Raw genomic sequence first — 13,026 nt, forward strand, 5'->3', positions numbered from 1 at the left:
AATTAGCGTCCTAGCTGCTGTACATTTGTGCTCCCGCTCCTGCTTAAGGTCTGGCACTAATAAATAAATAAATAAATAAATAAATAAATAAATAAATAAATAAATAAATAAATAAATAAATAAATAAATAAATAAATAAATAAATAAATAAAATAAATAAATAAATAAATAAATAAATAAATAAATAAATAAATAAATAAATAAATAAATAAAAATAAACAAATAAATAAATAAATAATTACACATTGCTTCGCAGGCGCGGATCACTTTCCTAGAGATGTGAGCAATCTTTGATGCCACGAAAATTATGAAAGCTTGGCGTTTCATGTAGGTAAAAGTGAATGCTGTAAATTTTGATTGAAAGTAATAAAGGTAGCACATCGTTAAAAACCGACACCTTCAACAGGTCCGAAACGGACACACGACCTCCACGAAATGCGAGTGATGCTCTACAATCCGAGCTACGTCGACTGCTTTTTAAAGACGATAGTCTTTCTTGGGCTATTTAAACCAAGAAATGTTGGTCTGTCTGTCTGTCTGTCTGTCTGTGACTCGATTCAGCCACCCGGCCAAAGTAAAACAATGCCTGCGCAATAGTCTTATATAGTCACAGCTAAATGTGCCCGTCTAAGTCCGGTGTAATGTTCATACATGTCAATATTGCTGAAGAACAACAAGACATTACGCATATATAAGACAACAAATTAATACAGAAGTGATATTTGCAGCGTTCCTTTATAAAAAATCGTACATGTTTGGTTTTGGCCAGATTAAATACTTCATCAACTGAAGAAAAAAATATCACTCTGCCGTCGCCTGCTGTCGCCCGCGCCATATAGCATCTGGCGGCAGTTGAAGAAATCAAGTGGCAAGAGTGACGAAAGGTTCCACTAGATAGGTTCCACGTTCTGCTTGGAACGCACGTGGACCAGGGAAACGCGGTTCCATAAACGTTGAAGTAGGGCGCCTCGATTAACACGCGTCTTCGCCGTACGGCAGCGTTGGCATCGAGACACCCGGTTTGGAGCAGTGGAACGCGGGAAGTTTAAAATGATTTAAGCAAACCTTTGGCGTCTTTACCTTGGGAGGAGCGCGACGCAACAGGAACAACATGAGAGGTGAGCGGGAAAGCGAAGGGAGGCATTTACTTGGGAAAAGTCGATAAAGATTATCGTCTTTTGACGACATTTGCAACGAAAGGAGCAGATACGCGGCCAATTTTTTATCTATCTGTGGATGCCCATATATAGATTACAGAGCCCCAAGTAACGCTGCTCCTTAACTGCGGGAAGGCGTAGGTGTTCCTATGAAGCAACAATTTCAGAATAGCAGTGCCTATAGTTTTTTTTTGTTTTACGACGCGTGGACAGAAGTTCACTGTTATTTTCTATAAATTATAACTGAGAAACATTCATTACATCGTAACCGCATGACGACCTGCTATCATTACTATCAAGGGAAGAAAACCAGGAGCTGAGGTTCAATGTTTTTTAATGGTGGTCAGGGGACTGCGCATACTTGCGTTCGCCTTTTTTATGGTCATTGCAGGACGACCCGCGAAACGTCTGGACACTTTACCGGGCACTGACATCGCGGGTGGCGTTTTGATGACCAGCTTTCTTCAACTGCAGCAAAGAGATTGAGACGCAACCTGAATAAAATAAGAGACAGGAAGTTTTATAGGCATGTGGGCAAGGTACTCCACAGGGTTACGAAAAGCCAACCTACGCGTCAGCCTCTGCTGTAAAAAGCGGCAAGCAGTAAAAAGAGGCCCTGCAGGATGACGTTGGTTGCAAATTCGAAAGAAAATTTACAAATAAAGTACAACAGGCTATTCCACTGACAAGAGCAATTTTTTTCTCGCTCTCTGGAATGCGTTGTTCTAAGAAGGTCGCATTGCTGGCGGTCATCGACGGATGTGTCAGGCGATGTGATTGCGGCAGCATTTTCTCTTCCACTAGGGGGTCCGGAGGGCCAGGGTGAGCACCCTGTACGGAATCGTCTTACGCATGCAGGAACGCCGGACATGATTCCTTCTGATGGTTTCATGGCATCAAATGGCATGAGGTAAAGTATAGGGCTTTTTAAACAAATCGATGTATCTTTTCACTTGTGCGGGCATTTATGGTTGCGTGCTGCGGAAAATGAAGAGAATAAATTGTGAATAGGTTGCCTCTTCGTTGTTAGAGTAAACTGGGTCAGGGTAAACGCTTAGTTGTGTAGGCATCCGCCATAACGTAGGCACCCAAAGTTAATTTTTTCAATCTGCGTACGGTGCATACAGTACCCAAATAATTCGTTCAATTGCCTTGGAGCAGTTATTCTTTTACTGATGATGAATGTTTCACCGCGGGCTCATAGATACGGTGATTCGGAATAACTGCCAAGAACCAGAAATGAAGTGGACTATTTTAGTGTGTATAAAATGAACCTGTAGTGACTATCACTATATGACCACGTGTAATTTACCCAAGGACTAGCGATGTCCTCGAAGTCTCTGCAACATGGTCCCATTGTTTGCATTTTACGCAGTTTGCTCAAGCGTAAGGCCCACTGATGATTTTGCCAAAGGGTTCTGAGAGTTCAGAAAGAAATTCCGAGGCAACCTAAGTACCCTTTATCAGTTGTGAAAGCGAAAGCATTAATTGAACGCCGCTGAGTCCTCCTTCCAGTTTTGTGCTGAGAGTAATGTTTTTTGCTGAGTAATTCTGAGAGAGAGAGAGAGAGAGAGAGAGAGAGAGAGGACTCTTGAATGGGAACTGGGGAGGCCATTCCTACAGGTTACAGGGCTTGCTACGCCAGTTGGGGGATGACTACAGCGATGAGTGGTGAATGTTGGACATTACGGGTGCATCAGCGAGATTAAAAAAAAAAAAACACTTTGAAAACGAGATACAAGGAAAGGCTGCTAGAAAAGTTCGGAGAGAAACGAAGTTTGAAAATAAAATTGTTGTGGTAAGCTCTGAATCAAAATACAAAGTAAACCATGCAAAGCAAGGGAAGAGCACTTAAGCAAGAAAAAGAAAAAAAAACATAGCTTCGTTGGCGCGGACGTGTTAAGTGCAGGGTACAAGACCAAAGCATTGGCGTCTATCGCCAAAGCACAGTCCATAATCATCATCATCATTATCATCATCCCCATTATCATCTACGCCGCCACCATCATCATCAGCCTACTAGGGGTACTGCAGGATGAAAACCTCTCCCATTGACCTCCAACTGCTCCGTTCGGTAGCTAAAGTACAGCCCATAATAATTATAATAATAATCAATCAATCATGTATATTTATTGTGCCCAGGAACAGCCGTGAGGCCTTGGTGCTGGCACACCGACGGATACAAGTGAAAAAAAAAGGGAAAAAAGGGAAAGGAAAGAACACTTTGACAACGTATAAGATAAAACAGTAAAAAATAACTTTTGCAATGTATATTACAAAGTATACCGCACAAACCACAACAAAACGTAGATAGCGTATGCACTACATGCAATGAACACAAACAAAACTGACTACAACAGAATTCGTAATTGCATCGTACAGATGAAACAGAACATCTGCACACTACAGATAATCGTGTAACGTTATAACAGCAATGCACAAAATGGAAAACAACAAAAAATTCATATAAACAGCATACTATCCATATAGTAAGGCAAACAGGTAAAAAGAAGTTACTATAACCAGAACAAGATCCATTCAGTATGACGGAGCTAAGAAATATTCCCTATAGTTCCATGTAAGAGAATAAGAGGGAGCATATTAGCGGATGAGAATTCTGGAAGTGTCTGAACTGAACTGATTGAGGGAGCTGTTAAAAATATCTACGTCTGCAGGGCAGAAGTTACACGTGTTCTGCAGCCTGAACAGCGGGCAATGTCGGTTACAGGAGCTGAGAGTACGAAAAGGATGACATTTTCTTGTGGTTTTAAGAGGCACTGTTAGCTGGAGCTCAGAAAGAAGTTCCGCACTGCTAATTTGTCCATGTATGAGATTAAAAGGAAATAAGAGGTCAGCTGTATCGCGCCTAGACTTTAGATCAGGCAGCACTTGCAAGTACCGTGGTCCGGAGTAAAGACGGTGATACTCGCAAGGGAAGCGATGTCTAAGTATGGACAGCAGCTTATTCTGCACTTTATCAATGGCCCCGCTGTTAGATTTGCATGTGCCATTCCAGACAACCGAGGCATATTCCAGCACGGGACGACAGACAGTGGAGTACAGTTTCAGGAAGGACTTTGCACTACGGAATTCTCTAGACATCCGGCAGATTATGCTCAAGCGGCGGAGAGCTCGCTGTTTGATGATGATGATGAAAATAATAATAATAATAATAATAATAATAATAATAATAATAATAATAATAATAATAATAATAATAATAATAATAATAATAATCACCATCATCATCAGCTTATTAGGTCTACTTCAGGACGAACACCTCTCCCATTAACCTCCAACTGCTGCATTCGGTATTCTATAGAAGCATGGAATGCAGAACAACCGCACAGTAACCTTTGAACGCTGCAGCTGTTCATTGAAATCGTTCAGTGGTGTCGTAGCCGTGCTCTGACTTTCATCTTCTCAGATGACTTTCATCTGCTCTGCGCCATTGGAAGGGACACGCACGCACGCACGCACGCACGCACGCACGCACGCACGCCTGTTTCTCTTGATGCTGGAGCAAGTGACTGTCTCGGGAAGCACCTTCACGCCACACTGGCTGAAGTTAAAATCCTGCTACTTCTTATTCGCGAGAATAAAGAGCGTGGACATATAGTCTTCGTTACATCTTTTCAGTAATGGTAGTCATCGAATGCTAGTTCCATTCGGAGGTAACGGAGAGCAGTAACGCGTTCTTTGTAATTAGAGGAGACGAGTCACGTACACTGATGGGCATATGAAACGCGAACACCCAAAATATGAACGGAAACACACAGATAGCGCGATTTCTTTCCATGCAAGTCAAAATGACACGTGGCCTAGTTACAAAAACAAAGTTGGAAAATGTGGCTTTACAAAAATCAAAGCCCTTCCACTCAATGTGAAAGCTGTCGGAAGTGAACAGCAGTGATTCGCCATAATGGGCTCCGGCGCTGTTTTCCGCTCACTGCTACCACCCATCACGCTCTAAGCTAGCCTGCCTCACTCCTCTCTTGATGAACTCAACGGATGCGTGTACAATGCAATTCCAATTTAGTACTCGCGCACCCTCTGCCTGGAACTGCACGAGCAGGGGTTCTGTTCTTTTTGTGCTTGCTTTCATCTCGCGCGCAGTTTGGAACGTGCCGTTTCGGCGGCAACTGTTTTCGCCTACTATCGTAAAAACAAATGTAACGGGCGTTCCTAACTAAATGGGCGCGGGGGCTGTGGGTTATTTACACAGATTTTGCCTGAAATGTACCTGCAGTTTTCCTTTCGCTAAACAATGGGGAGATGTATGACAAGCGTCAGCGGTTCAGGAGTTCCCAACGGTTAGGACTATATAAACCGCTTGTTTTTCGAAGCCTCTGTTTGGGTCCACCTCGCCGCTACGCCGCCTGATTCCGGTGGTGGCTAGACAGAGTGACAGCGAATGAGCTACGGCGACAAGGCGGGGCCCTAAAAGTCTCTGCACTTCATATACCTATCGCGCGCCATTATTGGACCTCAACAGACAGTATTTTTTAATTTTGTGTGTTCTGGTTCATATTTTCGAGTTCGCAATTCATTTGCCCATTACTGCACATAGTTACTTTATTAATGTGTAAGCATTCTTAGGCGACTCGCCCCCGAAATCTGTCCGCCTGTCTGTGCGCGGGAATGATGAGCACCCTTAATATACATACGGTATAGCGGTTTAGCTGACATTTTTGTTGAGTACTGAGTTATGGTTGTGACTGCTCATGCTTATAACTATACACTCCTGACAATGGCAATGACTTGTGACTAAGACCTATGACTGACCATGAAAAGATGCGCTCCAAAGTGTACACGGGGTCGTATCCCTCAGAGGCAATCCGGTAGTTCAGCTTTACCACAATGCGCTCGAGTGACCATGCCTGCCCCCAACAGAGCGAATTCTGCGAATGGCAGCAAATGTGCTCCTGTTTTAAATAAAAAATGGGAACCGCGCTGTGTCACTGCGCAATGCACAACGTCATGCTTGCATTTCGTGGTGCCACAGCGCTGGTTGGTTGGAAAACGTTTATTCAGAAAAAGGGAGAGGAAAGGGAAGAGAAAGAGTTAGGAGCTGTGGGTGGCCGTCCTGTTCCGGTAGGCCGCGCAGGGTCACCGCCGCCTTCGCCCGAGAGATCAGGGCCTCCTGGTCCTCGAGCTGGCAACTGCGCAACGCGCTCTCCCATCGCTCTCCAGAAGGGGGATCGGGTGGTTGGGGGTTCAGTGGGCACATCCATACAAGGTGCAGGGTCGTGTTGGCAGTGTCGCAGCGTGAGCAGCTGGCTGCATAGAAGGTGGGGGAGATGCGGTGGAGGGCGACGTGGTTGGGGTATGTGTGAGTTTGAAGTCTTCGCCAGATGCGGACGTCGGAATCGGAGAGCGAAGGGTGAGGAGGTGGATAAGTGTGTCGGGAGGCCCTGTAGTAATACAGGTTGTTGGTGTAGGTTTGATGGAGCGGGGTCAGGTCAGAGCAGGTGGACCGCGGTCGAGGTTGGTGCGGCAGGCCTCATCCGGGAGTGCCCGGGTAAGAAGATCGCGGGCCGTGGCGTGAGCCACTGCCACAGCGCTGACTGAATTTTAGTCAAATTGTATGCCCGATGCCCTTATTCGCCGAAATTTCATTGTTTGGCTGCATAGATTGGTCAATCTAGTGCATTGAGCTGAACCATGGGATTCCATGGGATCCATGGGTAGATGAGATGTTATGATTTCTGAGTCATTATTATGACTGCGCTATGGCTTGCTATTTTTAACAGCTGTGTTGTATGAGTGCGATTATCACATGTAACTATGAGCACGTATTGATGCTTATGGCTGTTCTAGGACTTGTTTCTTCCCATGCTATGTTGAAATAATGGTATGCTAATATTTATTACTAATTATGACTGTTTTATGATTATTGCTGCAATATGCCGTGACTGCAGTTTTAATGGGTATGTACATTAACCTCATGACTACTGAATTATGATTATGACTGTTTTACGACTTCCCGAGTTCACTGAGTTCTGCAGTGGTTCACATACACGTTGGATACGTCGAGCTGTACGTGCAAACATAAGTAGAACCAAATAATGCTTAAGAATTGTGCGAAAATGTGCGCTTTGGAGTTTCTGCAACTTTTTTGGTAGCGCCTACAATAGTGTATGGGATTTCGTCCTGGAGTGTTAATAGTCGCGGGAATTCCCTAATCAGAGCCATGGATTAAAAAAAAATTGATGCTGCTTCATTCAGTCCGTGGTAGATGTCGGCGAATATTTCCCGAAGAAATTTCGCCGTTACCGCGCGCTCCCAATTACCATGTTCATTTTTCTCATTTCGAACTGCGTCAATTCCCACAGTGCAAACCTGAGCTAGTACACTGGTATTATTGCTGAATTCACGATGGCTTAAGCGGCGTACAATTTTACGGCATAACGGCCGGTATTGTTGAGCAGACGCTATAGAGCTGAAACGCTGCAGACATTACGGACTGCGCTCGCCAAAACCTTGGTTGGCTCCACTTTACAAGGGTCTCGCCGCAGGTGTATAAAGAGAAGAACTATAAAGAAACACAGGGAGACTGGCTTTCGCTGCCGCACCGCGCCAAACACGTCGCGCGCTGCCTGACTCTATCTACCGACGTAATCTAACCCAACACCTGTCGAAAATATCTGTGCGCTCGAAACAACGAGAGGTCGGAGGGCGAGTCCATTTTGAAGAGAAAGGGCAGGTGAAAATCAGCTACCGAAAAACACAAATGTCTGGAGTGCTCCAACGACGCCGACTTTGAAAGCACCGTAAAACTTTTTAGCTTGTTTTACATTGGCTAAGTTGTTGCCACTGTGGGTTACTAGTTGCTGCGGCAAATGCGTCGCTTTGTCGATAAGTAATTTTCTTTTTCTGTCATTCGGTACTGCCAACCAATCTAGGACTTTCCACAGACGACAGCAATTTGTCCTTTACCAAGTTTGCGGATTAGTGCCGTTAACGGGGCACCTGTAGCCGTGAAAATAACCTCGAGCGTTTCAGTGATATGACAAAAAACTCTTCCTAAATGGGACACTCCCTCTCACTCCAGCATTCAGGTTCTGAAAACCGAAAATTGCAGTTTTAGTGGTGTTGCTTCTGCTTTAGATCTGGCGGCCGCCCTTGCGAACAAACTAGTTCTTAAAAAAATTCTGCTTTGTTCTTGGTCGTTAGGCTATGGGGCACCCCGTGGCAGTAGTTCATTTGCCTTATTTTGGTTTTATCGTTACTGCAAAAGCTCAAATAACACAAAAGCTCCGTAGCTCTACTCTCCAAATTTCTCATACCGTCTAAGAGCACCGTCGCAAAGTTACAAATATTTTTTTCTGCACTGTGTATGCGCAAACAAACCGATAAAACGCATTGATGTCTTCCCTGACCTCACCAGTTCACATTAAAGAGCATTCTCTCTCTCTCTCTCTCTCCCTTGCGTTATGCGTAAGGCCTGTTTTTACTGTCGAAGTCGGAAATGCTCTTCCCTCAGCCCATGGTGACGGGGTGCTCTATTTCTCAGTCAGTATACAGAAAACAGTGGGTTGAATCTGTTTTATTTTCGTATTGGATACGGGAGACTCCAGCTGAAGTGAGACGACCCATGTTATCAGAACGTGCCAAAGCTGGTTACCTCGCCTTTAACCCCCTTCCAGCCAAATTCTCTTTAGACTTTAGCGGAGGTTTATATTTAGAGATATTCAGAGACATGTCAACTTGCGCCGCCCCACCCGCTGAAGTTGAGATAAAATTCGCTGCCCAGACAGCTCAGTTTGGAGAGCGCCGCACGCGTTATGCGGAGGTTGTGGGTGCCATTCCAGCTTCCGATAAGGGCGGATTTTTTGTAGACTTTGATTCCTGTATTCCTGTATCACAAAAATATGACAATTACTTCATTCGGCGCTATAAGGCAGCTTTAAGAAGCCGAATAGCACTGACAATCAGCACTGCATCATTGTTATATGTATACATATATATATATATATATATCTATATATATATATATATATATATATATATATATATATATATATATATATATATATATATATATATATATATATATATATATATATATATATATATATATATATATATATATCTGTATGTGTGTGTGTGTGTATAGTAGTAGTCAATCCGCAATTTTAATCTCTCACATGGAAAGCTGGGGGCGAGCCTGCTATGGGCTGCCACGCATGCGTCGTACGCACGGAGTTTCTTTCCCAAATGACCATCAGGGTCCCGCTCGCAATCCCGATTTTCGCAAAAGCCGCCGTCCTTCACACAAGGGGAGAACGCGGTCTAGTTGTTCCACCTAAGCACACGGTCGAGGTCTTTCATTCCCAGAGATTGTGCCTTTCTGTGTCCTTGGACGATGCCAGAGAGGCAATCTTCTCAGTGTTCAAGTAACCATTGGGGTGCATTATATTCTTTCATTTTAAGCTTGATTACCCCTAAGTGCTAAATCAGTTCCTCAATCGAGTTCGATAATTTCAAAGAAAGCGTTACACTGACGCCTTTGTTATGGATGAGAGGAACAATTTTAAAGCGGAGCTTTAGTGTCCTCACTGGTTCCGTTGTAAGCCAATACGCCCTGCAGAAGAGCCCACTTTCTCTGACGATGATGGTGAATGATCGTCTGTGAAGTAAAAGAAAATAAAACGCTTCCGTGGCCGGAATCGAACCTGGATCCCTCGCATAGTGAAGCCAACGTCTATTCGATTGCTCCATTTCGACATGGTCGAAGCGGACTGGAAAACTAAGCCGACAACCAAAGGATCCGTCACAAGAATAATGGCGTTGTTCTGCTAGCGCAAGACGTGAGGCTGCTAGCGCAAGATGTTAGGCCTAACTTCCCATGTTGAGGCTTAAGACGTTATGCCATACGTCACATCTTGAGGTTTAACACCTCAAACCGGCACCCGCTCGACAAAATTGATCACTGAACGACAAGTAGCAGGTACTGATTCGCGCCGTACACAACAAATCCAAACGTTACGCCCACGGAGTGCACACCCGACAGTTGCTCTGGGTGTTCTGGGAAAGTGGTGCGTATCTCCAGAGTAGCACGTACTCGCAGTGAGGGACTGGCCAACCAAAGAACCCGTCACGAGAAAAGTTCATGTTCAGCCATCGTCGACGTTAAACGCCGGGCCAGGTGAATGATTTTTCACTTGGTGTTTTATTTTTACCCGGAGGTTTATGAAGTATACATGTGTCTTTCATGATGTTTCATCATATTCGTAAGTGCAAACGAAAAATTTTCACATCAGGGAACTGTAGCACCCGACGTGATATCATTCGAGCGAAATGTGCTGTCGCCTGTTAATCTTTATACCCAGTGTTTTCCACGATTCTTCCACAATACCGTTGGTACGCGAGGTATATACCTTTTTACAACGCTCTCACTGAAGTGGGTCTACTAAAAACAGGGTTAAGAGTATAAATGTTTGTTTAGCAGTAGCCGAGAATGTGTATGTTATGACTGCAGCTATTTTGATCACCGCAGGTGCTTGCCGGAGTAGAAGATGTAGAAAATGAGTAAAATAAATATTGTTCCGGGCCAACGCAACCATGACACGCCTTGCATATATTTTAAACGTAGTCAGCCTTTTAAAAAAGACTGGAAAATTCAGCTACGGGAATGGATTGCCTTCGCTGGCAGTGGTCATTTTTCGTGTAAACAGAAGTTGCGCAAACTTTGACGCCAGCGCGCAAGAAATAAAAGAAAATAAATAACGGCCGCACTGCATTATATCATTTTAATCCTTGACGCCTCGGCGACACAGTGGAGGAAAGGCTTGCTTTTTTACCTAATCGCCCGGGGCTGTCGACACCCGGCACTTCCTTTTCACTGATACGAAAACAGTGGCTCACGACCAGAGGATTTCCCGGACTAAGATCGGAGAGAAATTTACCTTCTTTTTTCTTGTCCTCCTGACGTGCCCCAAGAAGGTCCCCAACGCGCCCCAAGGAGGTGCCCCTCCGTTCAGTTTATCCTTTCAGTTTACTAAGAATACCTTGTGAAATATAAAAATATTTGGAATAAAGAGCGTTTTAATCGAAACGTTTACCACTCCATTCAGCTGCCTTCTTTAAAACATGTTCATTATGGCTTTTTTAAATGCAGAGCATTTCTTTAACTCACGATGTCACCCGGCGTTGGCGTGCCTCGGCGTCCGCAACAGCCGTTCCAGGTGCGCCCTCTCCCCCACTCCTCCTCGCCTGCTCTCCGCTGCTCCTCGCGTGTTCTCTGCGTGCTCGGATCGCGTTCAGCAACAGGTGGGGCGCGCATGCGTCGTAGTTTGGCGCTGGAGCAACAACAGTTGTGGCGTGATCGTGACGTAGTCGTGAAGTGGTCGTGGCGCGGTCGTGCCGTGATGGGGCGGTTCTCGGCGTTCGCTCTCGCTGTCAATTTCTTTCGAACCAGATAAAATCGAGTATGTGCGCCCCCCGAATATGCTCTGCATTTGACCGTGCCCCTCGCGAGGGGGATGTTTTAATAAAGAAACACAGTAAATTTCTTCTCACTCCGACACGCTCCGTAGCGTCTGGCTCCGGAAAGCGTACCGCGCCGGGCGACACTTTTTCCCTAAGGTGACACCTTTTTAAGGTTTCGCTGGGACCCAATCAATGCACAGTCCTACTGGAGCCAGCGTATTCTTGTCCCGGATAAAAATATATAAAGAGGGGACATCGAAGCCCGTCGGTAAACATACCCGAGGCTGTGTTATTCAGCCCAGCCGGTATTTAGCGTGCGCAAACAAATGAACCAAGGATCCGGGCTGGTTTTATTAACACGCCAGTTTTACAGGTGCATACCTTATGTACGGGGTTTGACGCGCCGGCTTGGCCGTTGATCAGCACGTAATGTAGTTGCGATTAGTGAACAATTTATGTGTCTTGCTCGGTGCCAATCTGGCAATTCTCAAGGTATAAGAGTAGAAGAATTTTTTGAGCCTACGGGGACAGGCCCAAGTATAGAAACGATCTGAACGACCTGTAAATGAAGAACAGGAGTGCAGCTGCGAATTAACGATTTTTATGCGCCCCTGCCATTTACCACACCCCCAACGCGCCCCAAGAAGGTGCCCCTCCCTTAGAATTTTCTGGGCTCGCCCCTGGCGAAGGTTCACAACAATGAAATTCCAATTTTGCCCGGAACACCTCAGAATTCTGGTGTGTTTTTCTTTCAAGTTGCAGGCATTTTTTATTCATTCGAGTTTCAATTGTGTGCAGCACTTGCAAAAGCGAAAGTGAACGATTCTTTCGTGAGAATGTTGCATGATGAGAATGTGCTACCTTCTATGTCTCTGATATTGTTATACGGTAGCTTTTAAAATCAGCTGTTCTTTCCATATTGGTATTATGGGGTGCAGAGTCCTCAACGCGCGAACTCCGAACCTTATACAAAGACGCAGAAAGAGCCGAATTGGGTAATGAGCGTAAGAATGCAAAGTTATACGCCTTTCTCACTTTTTTTAAAAACAACGCGAATAAAACAAGACGCTTATGAACATGTACGCTCCCCTCACAAAACGAAATACGCTCACTATCGTTCGATGAAAAAATTACCAGTGGCTTTGCTCGGCTATGCCAGGATATACGTAGCGTGAGCTAAGGTTCAGCTGGTTATTCTTAGTTTTCCTGGTTGTCAAGGATTAGCTGATTATCACGCTTACTGCCGCTAAAACGGGCTCCAATCCAATCCAATCCAATCAAATACAATACAATACAATAAAATTTAATCCAATCCAATCCAATTCAATCCAATCCAAACCAATCTAATCCAGTCGCGGCGGCGGCAGCTCCGGCGGCTCTGCCGTGAGACGTCACTGCTCCTCGCGTATGCACAGCACGGCTCTCCAGGAGCCAC

The sequence above is a fragment of the Haemaphysalis longicornis genome, unplaced genomic scaffold (assembly GCF_048455015.1).
Source record: "Haemaphysalis longicornis isolate Haplotype H1 unplaced genomic scaffold, Haemaphysalis longicornis Haplotype H1 scaffold_1, whole genome shotgun sequence".
Taxonomy (NCBI): domain Eukaryota; kingdom Metazoa; phylum Arthropoda; class Arachnida; order Ixodida; family Ixodidae; genus Haemaphysalis; species Haemaphysalis longicornis.